Source organism: Lepisma saccharinum, chromosome 11 (assembly GCF_977018435.1).
Source record: "Lepisma saccharinum chromosome 11, izLepSacc3.1, whole genome shotgun sequence".
Classification (NCBI taxonomy): Eukaryota; Metazoa; Arthropoda; class Insecta; order Zygentoma; family Lepismatidae; genus Lepisma; species Lepisma saccharinum.
The window spans coordinates 44629693-44650365 of NC_139239.1; the positions used below are offsets into that span (position 1 = coordinate 44629693).

Consider the following 20673-nt stretch of genomic DNA (forward strand, 5'->3'; position numbering starts at 1 on the left):
TTTTGATGTACCTATTGCTCTTACATTGCAAGAAAAAAATTGACGTGTGATGACTGCAGCAACATTCTAGTTTTGGACAAGACTATGCAATATCTTCCAAACGATTCATTGGATTTTATAAAAAGTTTGGATAGAGGTGGATTGTTGTGTCCTTCAGAGGTGGTTGTGGATATTGTGCTGATCAATTATGTTGTTATCAAAAAACTGATAAGCCGAGAATATGAAGTGGAATTCTTGAAAGCAGTAAACCAGCGGGAAGTGGCATTCAATCTCAGTCTTGTGAAGTTGAGAGAAGATGAAGATAAGTGGTGGGTGAGCTGCAATAATGGACACGAATGCGAAAAGATTTTGAGAATAATTTTGTGGTCCTCAACAAATGCTTTGTTAAATAATTATTGTAAAAAAGTAAATAACTTTGTTGAAGGCCGACACAAAAGAAGGAAACTCTCCACACTGTAAACTTCTTTCCTGTTTGCCTTATTAATTGTTGAAAAAATAATTGATGTTTGTACTAAAGTTCTATCTGTCGTTGTCTTTTCATGAACGGAAAGACAATGAAATAATAATAATAATGAAAGTAGTAGCGATGCTTCTGTGAGTTTATTAATTGATTAGGCAACTCGGCGAAGTTTCTCTGAACGTAACATGCGGGGTTTAACTTATTCTATTTGTTTTTCCTTTTTTTATATATATAAAAACTGTAACGAGTTTTATGTAAAACTTACAAATATTACCGATAATATATCACAAATACACGATTTTTTTTAAAAAATTTCACCAGGAAGTTTGAACGATTTTCAACATGAATTTGTGTGACATTAGGGATTATTTTATGGTGGCCAAAGTTGCTTCTTGAACGAAGAATGTTGGTGTAAATATTTGATATTTCTTATATCCCTTCTAACTATATTTACGGTGAGGATAAATGTTCAAATGTAACTTCCTCTGAGCTTCCAGTCCTTCCAAAAGAGAAACAAATGAACTTAAATTCTCTACGATAAAATATTGTCTTCCTTGTACAGTGTTAAGATGATCGCCTCCAGATGATGACGTCAGGACTGAGCGCTGCGGCCTGAGCCTCTAAGATGGTCTTGGTATAACCCACTCACGTTCTGACAATGAAGTTTTACCATGATTGAGTCTGTGGTTACAGATGTGATTGTGTAAGTGATTTGTTGCAAAGATAATTTTGTGTTCTAAGTTAGAATTTGAGACTTTATAGTTTACTGTTTGAATATTAGTGTCGTTCTAAATATATGTGCGACAATGTGAACATTAATTGATGAAAAAATCTAAAGGCCGTAAAGCCAAATTTGCTGGTACAAAACCAGCTGAATCCAACGGTTGGAATTACTACCACAACACTTTTTCCTTGTCTTCTTCTAATACGTAGCGTAAAAGGTAGGCATGCGTATGTGCTAGTGCAACGTCATAACAATGACGTCAGACTTGAACTTAAATGTGGATCTTGAATCTTATGGGCCAAACAACACGATTCAGGAGCTCTTGCTTTAAATGGCGGCGTAGCAACTTCATTACTTAAAAAATTGAACGAAGAAAGAAGTCATTTATTGTGAAAGACTGCCCTCAAAAATAGACGCAATAAAATTGGAAATAATTAATTTAAAACTAAAGATTGCCTCACATTCGGTACATTTTAAAATTGTATCAGAATTCTTAGATGACAGATTAATCAACACACTTGAGCAACAAACTGTTGTGGCAGCAATACATTCAAACCTCTCCTGCAACGAAGTGTTGTGGCAGCAATTCATTCAAACCTCTCCTGCAACAAAGTGTTGTGGCAGCAATACATTCAAACCTGTCCTGCAACGGAGTGTTGTGGCAGCAATACATATCCGTTTCGTTTCATTCCCACTAAATGCTTGCCACATTTGGAGAAATATTTCATTTTAAACTTTATTTCTACATATTTTCAAGGAGTTCTGCCATTATTTTGTGAAATAATGGTTAATTTTTAAGGAGCGTCTCCCTTCAACCCAGAGTGTTGTGGTAGCAATGCATACTCGTTTCTCATCTTTTCCACAACATACATGCCATACGTTTTGAAATATATCTGGTTTAAATTTCATATCTACACTCTTCAATGATTTCCGTCATTTCCTTTATTTTTTTTGTCGGATAAAATTTAATTTTTGAAACGTCTTCCTTCAACCCGCTCCTACAATGAAGTGTTGTGGCAGCAATACCCTACCCGTTTCGTATCTTTCAAAACTAAATGCATGCCACATGAAGAGAATACTTTATTTGAACATAGTTTCTGCTTTTAAATGGATTTTCTCAAGGAATTATGCCATCAATTTGTGGAATAACGAATATTTACAAAGAGCGGCTTCCTTCAGACCACTTCAGCAACAAACTGTTGTGGCAGCAATACATTCAAACCTCTCCTGCAACGAAGTGTTGTGGCAGCAATTCATTCAAACCTCTCCTGCAACAAAGTGTTGTGGCAGCAATACATTCAAACCTGTCCTGCAACGGAGGGTTGAGGCAGCAATACATATCCGTTTCGTATCATTCCCACTAAATGCTTGCCACATGTGGAGAAATATTTCATTTTAAACTTTATTTCTACATATTTTCAAGGAGTTTTGCCATTATTTTGTGAAATAATCGTTAATTTTTTAAGGAGCGTCTCCCTTCAACCCAGAGTGTTGTGGCAGTAATCCATACTCGTTTCTCATCTTTTCCACAACATACATGCCATACGTTTTGAAATATATCTGGTTTAAATTTCATATCTACACTCTTCAATGATTTCCGTCATTTCCTTTATTTTTTTTGTCGGATAAAATTTAATTTTTGAAACGTCTTCCTTCAACCCGCTCCTACAATGAAGTGTTGTGGCAGCAATACCCTACCCATTTCGTATCTTTCAAAACAAAATGCATGCCACATGAAGAGAATATTTTATTTGAACATAGTTTCTGCTTTTAAATGGATTTTCTCAAGGAATTATGCCATCAATTTGTGGAATAACGAATATTTACAAAGAGCGGCTTCCCTCAGACCACTTCAGCAACAAACTGTTGTGGCAGAAATACATTCAAACCTCTCCTGCAACGAAGTGTTGTGGCAGCAATACATTCAAACCTCTCCTGCAACAAAGTGTTGTGGCAGCAATACATTCAAACCTCTCCTGCAACGAAGTGTTGTGGCAGCAATACATATCCGTTTCGTTTCATTCCCACTAAATGCTTACCACATTTGGAGAAATATTTCATTTTAAACTTTATTTCTACATATTTTCAAGGAGTTCTGCCATTATTTTGTGAAATAATGGTTAATTTTTAAGGAGCGTCTCCCTTCAACCCAGAGTGTTGTGGTAGCAATGCATACTCGTTTCTCATCTTTTCCACAACATACATGCCATACGTTTTGAAATATATCTGGTTTAAATGTCATATCTACATTCTTCAATGATTTCCGTCATTTCTTTTATTTTTTTTGTCGGATAAAATTTAATTTTTGAAACGTCTTCCTTCAACCCGCTCCTACAATGAAGTGTTGTGGCAGCAATACCCTACCCGTTTCGTATCTTTCAAAACTAAATGCATGCCACATGAAGAGAATATTTTATTTGAACATAGTTTCTGCTTTTAAATGGATTTTCTCAAGGAATTATGCCATCAATTTGTGGACTAACGAATATTTACAAAGAGCGGCTTCCCTCAGACCACTTCAGCAACAAGCTGTTGTGGCAGAAATACATTCAAACCTCTCCTGCAACGAAGTGTTGTGGCAGCAATACATTCAAACCTCTCCTGCAACAAAGTGTTGTGGCAGCAATACATTCAAACCTCTCCTGCAACGAAGTGTTGTGGCAGCAATACATATCCGTTTCGTTTCATTCCCACTAAATGCTTGCCACATGTGGAGAAATATTTCATTTTAAACTTTATTTCTACATATTTTCAAGGAGTTCTGCCATTATTTTGTGGAATAACGGTTAATTTCTAAAGAGCGTCTCCCTTCAACCCACAGTGGTGTAGCAGCAATATATATTCGTTTATCTTATCTTTTCCACAACATACATGCCCTATGTTCTGAAATATCTCGTTTAAACTTCATTTCTATCCATTTGAAGCATTTTGTAAAGTAATTCTGTTGTTACGTTCTTGAAATATGAATAATTTTTAAAGAGCATCTTTTTTCAAACCACTCCAGCAACAAACTGTTGTGGCAGCAATACATATCCGTTTCTTAGCTTTTCCACTAAATGCATGTCACATTTAGAAAAATATTTTATTTAAACTTCATTTCTACATCTCTTAAGGGATTCCTCAAGGAATTCCATAACTACTTTGTGTAATATTGGTAAATTTCATAAAGCTCCTTCCTTCAACCCGAAGTGATGTGGCAGTAGATGCATATTTGTCACTTATCTTTCCCACTGCATGCTTGCCGTATGTGAAGAAACCTCTAATTTAATTGTCATTTCTATGCTTTCTAAGCATTTTCACAAGGAATTCTGTCATTATTCTCAAGGAAAAATGAATCAATGTTAAGGAGCATCTTTCTTGAAACCACTCCAGCAACAAAGTTTGTGTCAGCAGTTAATAATCATGTCTTTCCATTCCCATTGCTGAAATTCCACAAAGCCTCATCGAAATGTAATTTCTATCATTACAAAAGATTCCGTCATTATTTTGAGTAATTAATGATTTTAAAGAGCGTCTTCTTTCAAATATGGGTAACAACTATTTTAATAGATATTAGAATGAGCAGCCTAAAAAAAAAAAAATCTAGCATATTTTGTATTGCTTTTTGACACTAGTCGTGAAACTAAAGTCTATACTCAGGGCAAGATTTGAAGCAAAAACCTGTAACAACCGCCATATTAGCCAATTTCATTCATTAAGTTAATGTCATGAAATATTTTACTTATCACTGTCAATTCTTAATCTGTGCAAATATGTATGTAACCTGTGTGAACAGGTACTAAAATTTTGGACATGTTAATTTAATTTGGACTGATGTGTGCAATTACTGTCGGATTAAAAATTATAAATACTCGAGTTTCGACTCCAATTAAAAATTATCCAGTAGATCAACATTAAAATGAGTTATATCAAAATTTAGCTTATTCAATTGTGTTAATATATGCTAACCACTTCTTTTTTTTCAAGTATGCCTTACATTCTTAATCGTCATGAGAACAAATAAAGTGCATTTTTTTGTTTTGCAAACCATTGCTCTCTTTGAAATTGTATAAATAATCGTGTTGAAATTTTAGTACGGTGTAGGCAGAAAGGTTTTAAACAAAATTCTTAATTATCAGATTTTGAAAGTTTGTAAAAATAATGTTCTTATCAATTTTGCGAAACAACTTTTTCTTAGTATTGGGTAGTTGTACAAAGACAATATTGATCTTGTTTGAAATTGTTAACATCTGTTTTTAAAATCCATTATCATTGTCAATTGACACTGCGAAACTGATTTTATACAGTTTTTATTTATTAAATTAGGCACACACAGGAGATGTACTACGTAGATTTTTGATTGAAAGATGCAGGCTTGACCAGGACTCAAACCCGGGTCTCTGGCATACTGTGCCATTGCTCTACAACTGAGCTACGAAGCCAGCCTGGCATTGCCTGATTTATCACTGTTGCTGTTTTGCCTGTGTACAGTGTTTCAAAGGCAACAGATCCCGTTGCAGTAGCTCTTGCAGAGACGAATACACACAGGTAAAACAGCAAAAAATCCAGCGATGCTAGGCCGGTACAGCAGCATGGTATGCCGAAGACAGGGTTCGAGTCCTGATCGAGCCTGCCTTTTTCACTGAAAAATCTACATAATTTTTATTCAAGATGTACAGTCACGGACACTGCCAGCTTGTAACGATTCCATTGAAAGTCAATGTATTCATTACAAGCCAGCAGTATCCGTGACTGTACATGTAACATTGTAACACCGCTCACAGTGACCCCCGCAGTTTTAACAACCCAATCTATCATGGCACCAAGGCAGCCAAACACAAACATAGAACTTCTTGTGGACATACCTAGGTAGCACATGAAATGTAAATTACGTTAAATTATACAGTTACAGTACATTCTTGATGAATGTACAGAACCACTAAGGTTTCTTGGCAATTATATTCTTATATGACAGAAAATTTAATAATGTTTATAATTGAACTTTTGTAAGAGGTGCGCATCATTCTTTTCGCTTTTGCATAAATTATAATCTACTGTGCTGTCATTCATTGTTAATAATGTGCAGTAAACTTGTGAATGAAACAGTATGTAATTGAGATTGTTCAAAATATGTGCATTTGTCACTATTTAAAAAAATATTAAGTACTTACATACATGACTGAAGTGTGCCACTTATCAAGTTACACAAGCTCCTGTGACCAAGTATTTCCCTGCAGAGGCCTTCACAAAGATTAGCCTTTGTCAGAAAAGTAACAGGATTGATTTTTTTTCAAACTATGATACTGAAAGATGCACAATGGATGTTATTTAGTCACCTTATAGGTGATGTGAAAATAAATGCCCTTGGCGAGTTTGGCTTTAATGTCTTCAAATTCCATATTTGTATATAAGAATTGGTGTTGCTTGTATAAAAATATCAACACAATGTCTCTGTAAAATTCATGATATTACATTTTGATTTGATCAAGTTAAGAGAGTTTTTCTGCTCACAAGTATAACTTTTTAAAAATAAAAGCTGTTTAGTATTCATCAAGATATTCCATCAATCCAAAAGATGGCTGTGTTATCATACGTGCTGAGAAGCTTGTATTGCTTCTGAAACCTCCAGAAATGCTCGCAGTTGAGTATAGATATCGGAAGGGATTACTTTGACAGGACCAAAGAATCATTAGTTGGAGAGTTCATTATGTGTATAATTACTTTACAAAATCAGTCCTGGAACTATTATGGAAAAGGGTATATGTTCCATAAGAAATCACTGCTTGTCAAATGAATGGAATTATTGCACACCTTACTGAGCAGCTTTATTTTAACGTACATTTTAGAAATGGTGACAAAAAATTACTATTATCCCATCATATAGTATATCAAGGATAAATTTTGATAGTGTGTGAATTAATGTGAACAATTTGTAAAACAGGCATTGCAATTGTAGCTCAATTTTAATTATATCATAATCGGTTTCAGCTGGTACATATGCAGCATGCAGCTTACAAACTCCATAACAACCATGCTTTCATGTGACACTTGTTGCACACATTCGCCGCTCAGTCACTAATATTCAATCAAGTTACTGCACAAATATAACAATAAGCAGAGTTACCCTTGCACCTTGTGTGTCATGAACACACATAGTTGGATGCAGAAGAGTCATATGCTGGTCACATTTAGACCCCAAGATACACATTTATTTGAATTTGGGTGAATCACAGAGCTACTTTATGCACCAACAAGGCTGGAAAAAATACAGACTTTAGTTTCCAAATTCATAAAAGGTATTAGAGAAGTTTTGGGGTATCTCCAAAGAACAGTCTTTCCAAGATATATATCTAACATTTTTCTATTTCTAATAAGAGAAATTCATAATTTATGGGCATTGCAACCATATTTTGGACTATTGGTAATACCAATGACCTACGATTTGTTTCATATTGAATGAGAAAGAATTGATGATGTCAGTCTTTCTCTCACGTTCCTCACCCTGGTATCAATTACAAAGGGCCCTAAGTGGTTCATTAGATCCAGTAGTTGACAACTAACTTAAAATTCCATGTCATTCACATGAAAAATCAGCTTCAATTCTTTGCCCAATACATAGTAGCCCTTGTATGTTACATTGCATTCAGAAATCTGATTAGTCCAGAAACATGTATATTGCAACACACTGTAGATCACAACACCACTTATATCTTAACCACAAAATGATTCCCCGAGCTCTGATAACCACTTTTAGATTAAATATTCATTTACTCATTCATTTGTGAGAAACTGTAATGGCAAGCAAATGAGACGATACAATATTGAATGGAATTATTTCAACAACTTACTTTCATGCTGTATGACATTTATTTTCTTCTTAAAAACAAGTTTGTTTCAAGCATACAGTAGGTGCTATAGGTTTCATCTCTCAAAGTATGTGAATATGAATATCAACTGAATAAGGTTTATAAATAAACAATATTAATAAGATTAACACCACCACCAAGTTTGTGGAACACAAAGGTGTCTCTTAGGAGAAGATACCTGAGTACCTCACGTGTACATTTCCTTAGGGATTCCAGGTCTGCACTTATACATGTCATTCTGCTCTTAAGAACAATCAAACAAATCCTTTAAATTAAGAAATATTAACATTTATTACAATTTAAAAAAAAAAAAATACAAGCAATTTTATAACATGATAAAAATGTATTCCTCTTCCAAAGATATCTTTGTCGAGTTGTACCAGGAGTATGGTTTGGTGTGAGTGCAATTCTTCATGAACCAATACTGAAATGAAAAATTTAAAATACTTTAAAATCCAAACCACATAAATACATTATATGTATTTTTTCTTAGAACACATCAACTTATGGCATGTACAGCCACGGACACTTCTGGGTTATAACAATTCCATTAACTTTCAATGGAATCGTTACAACCCAGAAGTGTCCATGACTGTACAAACATAGACACTTGAAGGTTTTATACAGTATATTACACTGGGGAACAGTGAAATTGCGGCACAGTGTTTGAGAGCTAATTTAGATCAATTTCATGCTTCTGAATAATGATATAATAATATATTTCCTGAATTGGCTCTAATTTATGAAATAAATGCAACTAAACCAAAATGGCGGAAACATAAGACATACATGTAAATGAACTTCCAACAACAATTTAATATTTCTTTTCGTGATTACAATCATTATTATAAAAATAAATTTATATAGGCCTATGACCATAATAATTAAAAAAAATATGTACACAATGAAGTAACGAACTATGTGAAACGTTTTCTATACGATTTCCTGCTGTATTGCTTTTGAGGACAATCCCTCTGTAAGCTCCAACAGTAGTCGGCCATCACGTGGCGATCCCACCGTCCCTGGTACCTTTCTTCCATTATCCTTATATCCTGATGGAACCTTTCCCCCTGTTCTTCACTAAAATCACCAAGGTTCTCAGGGAATCTGTCAATGTGGCTATGTAGAAAATGTATCTTCACACTCATATTAGCTCCCAATTTCTAAAAATTTTTCAACATATTTCCAACTATATCGGGGTACACTTCTGCTCTGCGATTCCCCAAAAAGTTTTTGACGACGGACACAAAGCTCAGTCAGGCCTCAGATTCGATGTAAGACATGTAAGTTGTAAAATTGGCATCATTCATGAGTGTACGAATTTGTGGTGGTCCGTCAAAGATTCCTGCCTTCAATTTTTCAATACTTAGTCCTGGAAAAGTGTGGCATATATATTTGAAACAATCACCACTTGTATCTAAGGCCTTGACAAACTGTTTTATCAACCCAAGTTTAATATGCAGTGGCGGAAGGATGATTTTGTCCCTATCTATCAGCGGTTCATGAATTATATTAGCTTTTCCCACTAATATTTTCCCTTGGGGGCCAAACTTTTATCGTCCAATGCTTTTCTCTAGCACGACTATCCCACAAACATAGGAAACAGGGATACTTTGTGTACCCACTTTGTTGTCCTAGTAAAAATATTACCATCTTCAAATGCACACACACGAGCCACTTATGTTCAGCATATTCAATTTTTTTCTAAAACCATTTTTATGTTTTAGTATTCTTCCTTAAGGTTTGTTGAGTGTCCGATATATTGCCTAGCAATGCTTCATAAGTTGCCTAGCAACAATTTACAAATAAATAAATATGTTTATTATGGGAATTTCAGCCCATTATCAAATTTTGATATTACCGAGAAAAGCCTAGAGTAATTTTACCTCCTATATTTTCCATGGTGTTTATTTTTATAACTGGAGTCAATTCAACTGAACCAATCATACAATTGGCAATCACAGCTGTTTTGTGTGCTGAAACTGTTATTAAACTTTATGCCGCAAAATAAAATCTTTTTTTTGTTCCCCAGTGTTATCTATTCCATGAATCAGTATGTACAAATAATTTTGTTGACCTTGGATTCAGAGCTTGAGTTACTTGTCTTTAGAGTGAAATATACAGCAGAGGGAAAGAAACAATACAGGAGGTATGGTGAAATCAAGAACAGCATATGTTTGCGATTACCGTAACTGCTTCACCATACTGATATTGTATGAATGCAGTAGACGTTATTTCTTGTGAATCCTTATATTTGACGAATACACATGATTGTATACACACAATAACAAATACAACTAAATTGTGTTCGCGCAACACACATGCACGTCTTAGTTGAATGTTTGACTGCAGCCGAATGAGAGTCTTGAGGCAGTGTTGCCAACTGTACACGCTGCTTCACTGGCATGCTGCAAGTCACACTAAAACCTGAACATAAAAATGCAATATCATCATCATGGCAAGAAATACACTAAAATGAAAGTAATACTTTTGATTGATTGATTTAGTTTATTTTACTTCGCGTTTTGTGCCTATTGGCTAATTTGCGAAGATGTGGATGAGTGATGAAATTGATATTCAAAAACAACAAAGCCCGAGTGGGATTCGAACCCAGGACCCTTGGCGTTGCAGCGCGAAGTGCTAACCACTCGGCCACAGGGTCCAGCAATAATACTTTTGGAAATACTTATGCACAATAATAAAAACATCTCTAGTAGAGCGGGCATGTTTCGGTCTTGAGGGCCTACATCCTTGTCTGGGTGATTATTACAATACAAAAATGTAATATAAGAATGTACATTGATTAAATGTAAGCTTAATGGATATGGATTCAATATGAAAATATAAATTCCATTTAAATCTTTGTCTACAATAACAGAAAGGGATTAGCTTCTACAAATGTTGAGAAAGCCCTCTTCAACACAAACTGAATCTCATTTAATTTTATACAAAAAAGAATCTAAATGGCCTGCCATTACTTTGCCCATCCTCACATAAAACTGCATAGAGAGGAAATCCTTCCATATTTACTTGATAAGTGACTCAACAAATGAAATATCAGAGCACTTTTGACATATTTTTCACACATGAAAGGTGGACGACATTGGTTGGAAATTGCCATCACACCATGCTTTGAGATCTTTTACAAATTCTTCAAAATACCCAAATTCGGCTTCACTGTTGAAACCACTATCACCATCCAAGCGAAAGTCCTTCATTCTACTTTTACATTGTCGGGAATTTTAGATCTTTACTTTAAACTGCCCGCTACAAAGAAACAAGTCGGAGAGATCTTTCATTATTTTTAATATCCTTGCAGGTAGCTTTAACAGAGAATTTAGAGCCATATAGAAATACAGCTTGCAGCAAATATGGAAGGAAGACATCAATTTCATTAAACATAAAGACTTCCAGAAATAACAGAAGGAAGCAAGAAAAGGAAGACAGGATAAAGAAACACAAGAAAAACAAATACTGCATATAGCCACAGGAATAATTAACCAAACAACACTACTAATAACAGATCTTCACCTTTGTTAATACTATATATGGGATACATATATGAAGAGATGAAATCCAATTCTTGAAATATGCGGAAGCAGCTGAGGCTTTGAAACACTATCTTAGTCATAAAATTTATTGTGTGAGGGTTGACTGGGGAGTAATAGAATTCAGTATCATTTGTGTCAAAAGAATCATTGGAATAGTTCAAACAGGTAATGAGGGCACTTAGGGAAGCTATATTCATCTGCTTTGCACTAGAAAATATGAGAACAAATTAGGTACATCATTTTATCTCATGGCTCAAGGATTTCAATGAACAGCAAATTATTTACAATGAAACTGATTCGTATGAGTTTCTCAGTATTGCTGTCTTTGTCGTGCAATGCATTTATTCTAGCTGTAGTAACATTTGCACATGAACTTTGTTTTGTTAGAAGTGACCAGAAATTGTTTCATGATAGCCAGAGGAACATTTAACTCCAAAAATGAATTTTTAGGTTTTGTTTAATTGATCTCCTGAAAAGATCTATTTGGAGTGAGATCAACACCTCCATCTCTTCCACTTACCAGTAGTCATGTATCTACAATTTGACATTGAAAACCAATGCGACACAAACTTTTCACAATTTTTCACATGAGTATGACTAATAGAGCTGAGCCAATACCACTTTGAACAGATATCCGCATCCAAACAAAAGTTCTCGGGTTACCAGCTAGGTTAAGCTGATGTTGGCTTCCAACGTTTCAAGCGTATCCATTGCTCTCATCATCAGGGAATATAGAAATGGAGGCCAGTGTAGGGTAATCCAAGAACACTTGTTTGAATCACGTCGCCAGGAAAGCTACAATTCCTAGATATCCACATCTATGCCAAAGCTCTTACTGATTCCCAAGATACCAATGCTTTAAAATTGTAGCAATTAAAGGCTGTTCAAAATGTTGATCAATATTAGTGGGTTTAGTTCTCAACTCCAATTACAAGCACCAATTTATCAGAGTTTTGTCTAAAATTATTGAAAAATTACATCAGGCTTTCAAGTAATCACAGTTTCCACACAGATTATTGGTGCAGTAAAGTTCATAATTTGCATAATTTTCAAGATAATTAGATAATGCCATAAGTGTATAAGGAAGGTATTTTGAAGGATATAAGGATATAAGGAAGGTATTTTGAATAGATGGGCAGAGTATTTTAGTGAACTTTTGAATGGAGATAAGAATGAACAAGAGAAGGAGAATGAGGATATAGGAGATAGAGTGGAAAAAAGAACCTTGAGGATGGAAGAGGAAGATGAATCTGATATGGAAATGGAAGAGACTAATAAAGATTTGATTAAGCCCCCTTCAAGGCAAGAGGTTAAAGCAGCAATCAGAGAACTAGCAAACAATAAAGCCCCAGGTGACGATAATATAAATGCAGAACTATTGAAGGCAGGAGGGAACATTATAGTGGATAAATTAGAAGAACTATACAAACAAATATGGGAAGAAGAAAGAATGCCACAACAATGGGGAAGAGGAATTATATGTCCAATACATAAAAGTAAAGATAAAGCAGTATGTGAAAATTTCAGAGGTATCACACTCCTCAATATGGCATATAAAGCATTTGCTAAGATACTAGTCAGGAGACTCACACCACTAGCTGAAAAGATGATTGGAGAATATCAATGTGGTTTTAGGAGAAATAGGTCAACTACAGATCAAATTTATTCAATTAGAATGATAATGGAAAAATGCTATGAATACAATATAGACCTACATCATCTTTTCATAGACTTCAGACAGGCATATGACAGCGTCAAAAGAAACAGACTCCTAAAAATCATGAAAGAAATGAAAATACCAATGAAATTAGTTAAATTAACAGGAATGACATTAAGTAATACAACAAGTAAAGTAAAGATTGAAGGAGAACTCTCAAGAGAATTCCAAATAGAGAGAGGAGTAAGACAAGGAGATGTCATGTCAACCCTGTTATTTAATATAGCATTGGAAAAGGCAATTAGACATTTAAGTATAAATCCAGGAGGTACAATCTTTAACAGGATGAGTCAGTGTCTAGCTTATGCAGATGATATTGATCTTATATCACGAAACAAAACAGAACTAAACAACGAATTTAAAAAACTAGAAGAGAATGCAGAGAATATAGGATTACAAATCAATGTACAAAAGACTAAATACATGCTTGCATCAAGAAAAGAGTCCACAGCTAATGAAAGAACGAAAAAGGTAGGAGACAAAGAATTTGAAAAATGTGATAACTTTAAGTACCTAGGATCGATAATAAACAAAACAAACAATGTATCTGAGAAAATTAAGGCAAGAATAGTTGCAGGCAATAGATGTGCACTAGGACTCAAGAAAGTCTTCTCCTCCAAAGACATAAGCAGAAAAAACAAGATTAATATATACAAAACAATTGTACGCCCAGTAGTGACATATGGGTCAGAAACTTGGACGTTAGTGGAAAAGGACGAAGAGTTACTAAGAAGATGGGAGCGGAAGATGTTGAGAAGAATTTTTGGGCCGGTGAGAGAGGAGGAGTTTTGGAGGATGAGAACAAACGTGGAAATACAAGAACTATATAATAATTCAGATATTGTAACAGAGATCAAGTGTGGACGAATTAGATGGCTGGGACATGTATGGCGAATGGAAGATTGTAGAGTGCCAAAGAAGGTGTTAACAGGAGGACCAGGTGGAAGAAGAAGAAAGACCTAGAAAAAGATGGCTCGATGATGTAGAGGGAGACCTGAGAAGACTGGGAGTCCGGAGATGGAGGAGGAAGGCGATGGATCGAGACGACTGGAGGCTCGTCGTGAAGGAGGCCAAGGCCCTGCATGGGCTGTAGCGCCATGGAGTAAGTAAGTAAGTTACATGACATTCTTGCAGAAAACCATGCAAGACCAAATGTTGGAAAAGTATCGGCCAGTATTAGTGAATAAAATACTTTATGATACCGATACCACTGGTATCAGTTGATACCGATACATTAGCATTGGGATTGGCTCAGCAATACTTATTACTTAGCTATAGTTGTTTAGATTGGTGACACTGGTAAAAGGGTAGTCTCCATCCGGAAATCTTCCACCCTCGAATTCTACTACATTTCTAATCTTTTTGTCCAAAATGAAGTTTCTTAAGAAACAGTGTTTTTAACTAGCGCGGAAGGAAATTTTCAGAGGTCTACGTGCTACGAAACTTACATTTTTTAAATATTAAAATTCCTTACCTACGTAACGTCATTACGGTTTTCAGGGCTTCCATCATGGATTCAGTCACATATCTTTTTCTTCCTATGACTGACTTGTGGAATGGGATAATTCGCGATATTTAATTTTTTGGTACCTTGAGTGAATTGTCGAAAAATAGTGTTGGGCAGGTTCTAACACGCCTTTAAAGAGACTCTATAGAAAAAGGTGGGGCTGCGGAAGTAGTAGGGGGTGGTAGGTCTATCACCCCAGGGGCGGAGCCTGGAATCTGTGGCCAATTTTTATGGTTTAGGCCTGAAAAAGCGACTGTTTTATATATCCATCGATACGGGTGTGGGTGGCTGCTACGAAACTAACATGGCTGCAAGTAGACTTCCACCTCGCAACTTTAAACAGCTTTACACTCGTAAATATTTGTTTCCACGCTACAGAATTTTCTTTTCAACAATATGCAACACACAATCTTGCTAAAAAAAAAAAAAATCACTACCGAAATCGAGGGTGCAGGATTTCCGGATGGACCCAAAAGGTATATATGGAGTAAAATATGGAATACTGTTGACTTTTGGTCACACATGCAACTACTATGGAAGTTGTGCAAAGTGATCTGAATACGAAGAGCAGAAAATTCAATAAAATATATAAAATTCAAACTATGAATGTTGAGACTTACCATATGAGTTTATTCTTGACATAAGGTAATGTCCTGTGAAGATGGAAATACCATATTCCAACTTAAAGTTGTCTACTGCATGCGGAAGAACACCTGTAAATTATGAAATTTGCATAAGCATTGTTGACATAGATTTATTCAAGTGGTAAGACATACACATTTGTATGACAATTTTCATCCATCTTGGCAAACTTTGTATGTGTAATAAACAAAAGATGTAAATTTAACAATCACAGTAAAAATTATTCCTACATACAAATTATATGCTGGATTACACACTAACAGCATTTTATGAAGAAAAACTCATAATGCAGAAAATTGTAAAATTCTGGAAAATATTATGTAATTTATTGCTTTATTGGGATTTAGAAAAATTTCTTCACATGACATAATTTGCAATAGCAACTACATACATCTCATTGCACAATAAAAAAAATCCTCATTTCTATAAAGTAGAACCTTGTACTTACAGCCATTGTAAATTCACAAACTGACAATGGTTCATATAGTGTCTAGAAGAATAAATACTCAAAGCAAATTCTACATAATTGAAAAAGATAAGCACATTAGTTTATATAAAATTTATTTTCTGAACTGCATATAGGGCCTTCCCGATGGCACAGTGGTAGCGTCGTCGCTTTGTAATCAAAAGGTTCGATACCCGGTGGAGGCACATAGTGGTTCGGATCCCACTTTAAACTGTAGGTCAAGTCCCGATTAGCCTTACTGTACTTAAAGTGGACTTAAAACACCAAATCAATCAATCAAACTGCCATATAAGGCAACAGATCACTATTTCAAAGCATTTACCTGAATCAGTTAATTGTTATACCATTGCTTCTGACAAGTGGACTAGATATGGGACAAAATAAAATTTGAAGGAACATAGAAACAAGCAATCAAAGCTTTAACTAATTTTTCTCTCAACAATAACAACCAAGACAAACTCTCCTTCAGTGAGACTGACATTAACTCTAAAAATCCCCCATGAGACAGTTTTGAATTATATTAATGATTAATTAAAAGTTTAGTAGAAATTATTGAAGTTGCACACACAATTCACAGAAAATAATGCTGAACATTTCTATATTGAGCACCCAGCTGTGTTTAAATAAACTTATTTCCTCCTCCCAGAAATTTTACTCATGGACGAGTCGAGGCCTACACTTTCTGCATAGCTAGTTTAGTCTTGCAGTTGTTATCATAGCTACAGAATCTAGCGAAGCAAATTGTCTGTTAAGCAGATAAAAACTTAAGTTTACAATACTGTACAGAAAAAAACTTACATTATGAAGCTGTGAGAAAACTGTGTAATGGAAAATTAAAAATAAAACCTAAGAAAAAAAGACAAACATAATGAAATAGTGTGAGAGTGGTTTGTCTCTGCCAGAGGGAAAAAAATCACCACATACTGGGTCCCATGTTACAGTAATATGCTAAAAATGCCACTCAAAAAATGGGTAAGACTGGATGGACATGTTTTGCAAAAATAGACCATTATTGAACAGCATTAATTTGCCTTACAGCAGAATGATTCGGATATGCTTAGTGTGGTTTCTCAGGCTAAAAGCATTTGCAGAAAGTCAAGCAGCCAAGAATCTAAAATGTGTTCAGAAAATCCTGTTTCGCTACTGGTAAGAAATTTGTTGTGTCCTATTCAGTGCAATGTTAGCATACGCGAAAAATTCTGTATGGGAGTACAGCACTTATTTAATGTAATCTCAGTTTTTATACATAAATATACTGGTCCCTTCTGATTCAGTTTAAGGTGTGTTCCACTGTATTTTCAATAAGTAAGGCTTAAGGTAGGCAAACACAAATAATAGTTTCACCACTATATTTTCATGAAACACCAACACATACGAAGTCCAAATATACATGTAATTGCAACTGTCATCAAGCTTAATCCACAATATGAAATAAACAGTTAAAAATTACAAACCCCATGAAATCAAATTAATTTGCAAACATAAAATATCTAAAAACATAAAACTATTAGATCTGATGGTAAAAATTATGCCTAAAAATAAAACCTGATAGTGTTTCAGGATCTTGAGAGGTTCATTAGGTCCAGTTGATTTGCTTTATTTTACTTCACTTATTGTGTCACTTGTGAAGATGGGGATGAGTGATGATTTGATGAATGGACATAATCGAACTATTACCACAGAGAAACTAAATTTATAAATTTAATTTCTCTGTGCCATTACTCTTCATTATTATACCATGATTTGAAAGGTGCATATCAATTACAGCAAAATAAAAATATTTTTCAGGTGTTTTTGGTATTTTCACCAGGTGGTAAAAGCTAGCTAGCTCTTGACCTATTTTCACCAGATTTTAAGCTGCATGTGTATGATCTGCAACCTGGCCTAGCCTGCTGCACGTATGTGTGTATTCTTTAGTTATTGATGTGTGTGAAGTTTACGGCAGTGTGTATTTATTTTTCGTGCAGGTGACAAGTACTTTTTTCTGCATGCCATGGAGTTGGAAAATTACCGCAAGGTGTTCTCATGTGGACTGGTGCTGCTAATATGTCACATGACAAAAGTATGAAAGGGTATGATGTTCTTAATGCTTTCATTGCTAGGTTAGGCAGGTTAGGTTTATGGCTATTAGCATTAAAATTATTTCGGTAAATACTTCCAAACACCTAATCATGTAATTCCTGATCTTCAGCACTTTCTGCTATTCTCACTACTTGGTGACAGTAGTAGTCACACCCATTTTTAATTTCAAATAAATTCTTAGCAACAAGTTCATCAACACTGCCAATGAATATAATAAAATAAGATGAAAGACAATGATTCAGGTTATTACTTAATTTTCCTGGTGAAAATACTTGTGGAAAAAATACGAGGCAGTGTGTTAACCCATAAGTGGTCTAGGGTTCGAGGTAAGTGGGTCATACTCTCAGTAGCTTCTTATCTCCTTCTGCCCTCCACAGTCCCACAGGTGATATTCCGTTTGCGTTTATGTGTCCGCAGGAAAGGTTGTACTTGTGTCACTGTTACCCACCACAACAATTTACGTTTGTGCAAGTATACAGTGCTGGATATATGGAAAGAAATTAATTATCACCTATTTCATACAAAAGTGGGTACGAGTTTCATAGATCGGAGACACATTAAAATCGGATATTTTGTGTTTCGCATGGTTCGTACTTGCCAATTGTGTATTGCGGAACATAGTTCAAGGTGCCATTATGCTTTTTACACGAAAATACAACACTTTTTCTACTAAAATAATGCATTTTTCTAAGTGCTACCGAACGCACATAATATTTTGATATCACTTACTTTGCGAAAATTGCTTCTTTTGTTTTCGAATATCAGTGTTTCCAACCTTCTTCACCGAAAAATTCCTACTATCGCATTCGTCACGTGTGCAAATTGTACATTATGCACGGGTAGCTGACAGATAGTCCCACAAACCATTCCAATAAGGTTAGGTTAGGTTAGGCAAGCATAGTTAAAAAAAAGAGGTTGGAAACACTGACATGATTTCCCGGTCAAATAGATACCACGATGAAAGAAAATACCTCGACTAACGTTGGAAACCTTAGAGAAACTCATTTCCGTAAGTAGTTTCTTCTGTAAAAATGAAGAAATGTGTCTCCGATGTATGAAACTGTTACCATTATTATTTGAGACAGGCAGAAACGGTGCATTTATTCACATCATCAAACATGGTTGCTATGTTTGTTTATGGGGAATATTCGCGATAATTAACAACGTTGTTTTACAAGTTATACAACTCAATGTGCAATTTAAACACGCGGTAAATTTCTCGTATCGGACAAACGGATTTCTTCAAATTTACAGGAGAAATTACTTACCGAATGCAGTTTCTTTAGACTTGTGGAAGTTCGGGGAAGTGTTTTCTTGCATCGTTCATTGAATTTTGCCGGTAAATCATCTATTTTTCGATATAAATGTGTGACCGATGCACGAAAGCTCTTGCATCCATATACTTCCAGGTGGATGTAGTCTGTGTCTGATGACGTAATCCCGGTCAGTGTTTCCAAACACGTGTTTTTGTAACTGAAAAAGGTACGTTTCCGCAAATGGTTTGTGGGGCTATGTGTCAATGGTTCGTGGGGCTATGTGTCAATGGTTCGTGGGGCTATGCGTCAATGGTTCGTGGGGCTATGCGAGAATGGTGTGTGGGGCTACGCATATTTTTTTCGAAACCAATTTTTCACTATTGTAACCTATGTGACCCTACCTAACCTAACCTTACCGGAAATGGTTCGTGGGGCTATGTATGAATGGTTCGTGGGGCTATGCGTCAATGGTTTGTGGGGCTACGTAGGTATTTTTGGGTGCAGTGGGGTGGAAACACTGCATGCCGAGTACGGTAGTGAAACTGTGACCGCCATTTTGCGTGTTACCGAAGGCAAAAAGAAACGAAGAAAACTTACTCGATATGTCGCAAATAGAGCTTATTTCCGTGAAATAAGCGAAATGCCACCTTCAGCAATGTTTCTCAATGCAGAATACGTAAGTACGAATATTCAAATTAAATGAACTAGCAAATTTCAGCCGTTTGTCCGATACGAGAAATTTACCAAACACGCTACCCCAAATATTATGTGCATATACGTAAGTACGACTGCATATTTAGTGAATATAACAACTAGTAAAGTAATTACAGAATATCTCTATATTGTAAATTCTTACCAAATATAATTACCCTTCGAAAACGCGTGAGTGAATAAGTCAAACAGATTAGGATAGATGGAATAGTATATCCGCACTGCAATGTACACTAGAAAATAAAACGTTCATATTATACAAAAATAGTAATAGTATTACTCACTTATATTCGAGGACCTGCAAAGTAAATAAAACTTTGATATAATGCAAAAAAGAATAGTATTACTCACTTATGTTTTAGGTCCAGCAAGAATTTTATGTTATTTTTTTCCTGAAGGATCGTTGATTCTTCGTGTAAATTCCTCTTCTCTAAACAACGTGGAGCTCCAATTCCTATAAAACGACTTCTTTCTTGTTGCTTGTTACCGGCTCAAACAAAACACAGTGAAGTTCAAAGATTCATTTACGCTTCCAGCAAGGCAGTACGTCATTAATGCAAAGCAGAACGTCATTAATGTGTCCACCAATGAACAACGAGTTCGCGTCAACCAATCGGATGGCTTAAAACTGGTGTGGCAGCAATCACTACCGAATCCAACATGGACTTCTCTTACTGCCCTGCTCACGGACCCTACTCCTCCTACCATATGG

General features: G+C 35.4%; 1 long non-coding RNA gene across 1 annotated transcript; it reads right to left on the reverse strand.

Moving 5' to 3' along the window:
- Positions 1–8372: 8372 nt before the first annotated feature.
- On the reverse strand, positions 8373–20438 carry LOC145995221 (uncharacterized). The gene is made up of 3 exons (XR_014442428.1): positions 20313–20438; positions 15425–15517; positions 8373–8453 (listed from the first exon to the last, which is right to left on the reverse strand). It is a non-coding gene; the product is annotated as an uncharacterized LOC145995221 (long non-coding RNA).
- Positions 20439–20673: the final 235 nt, after the last annotated feature.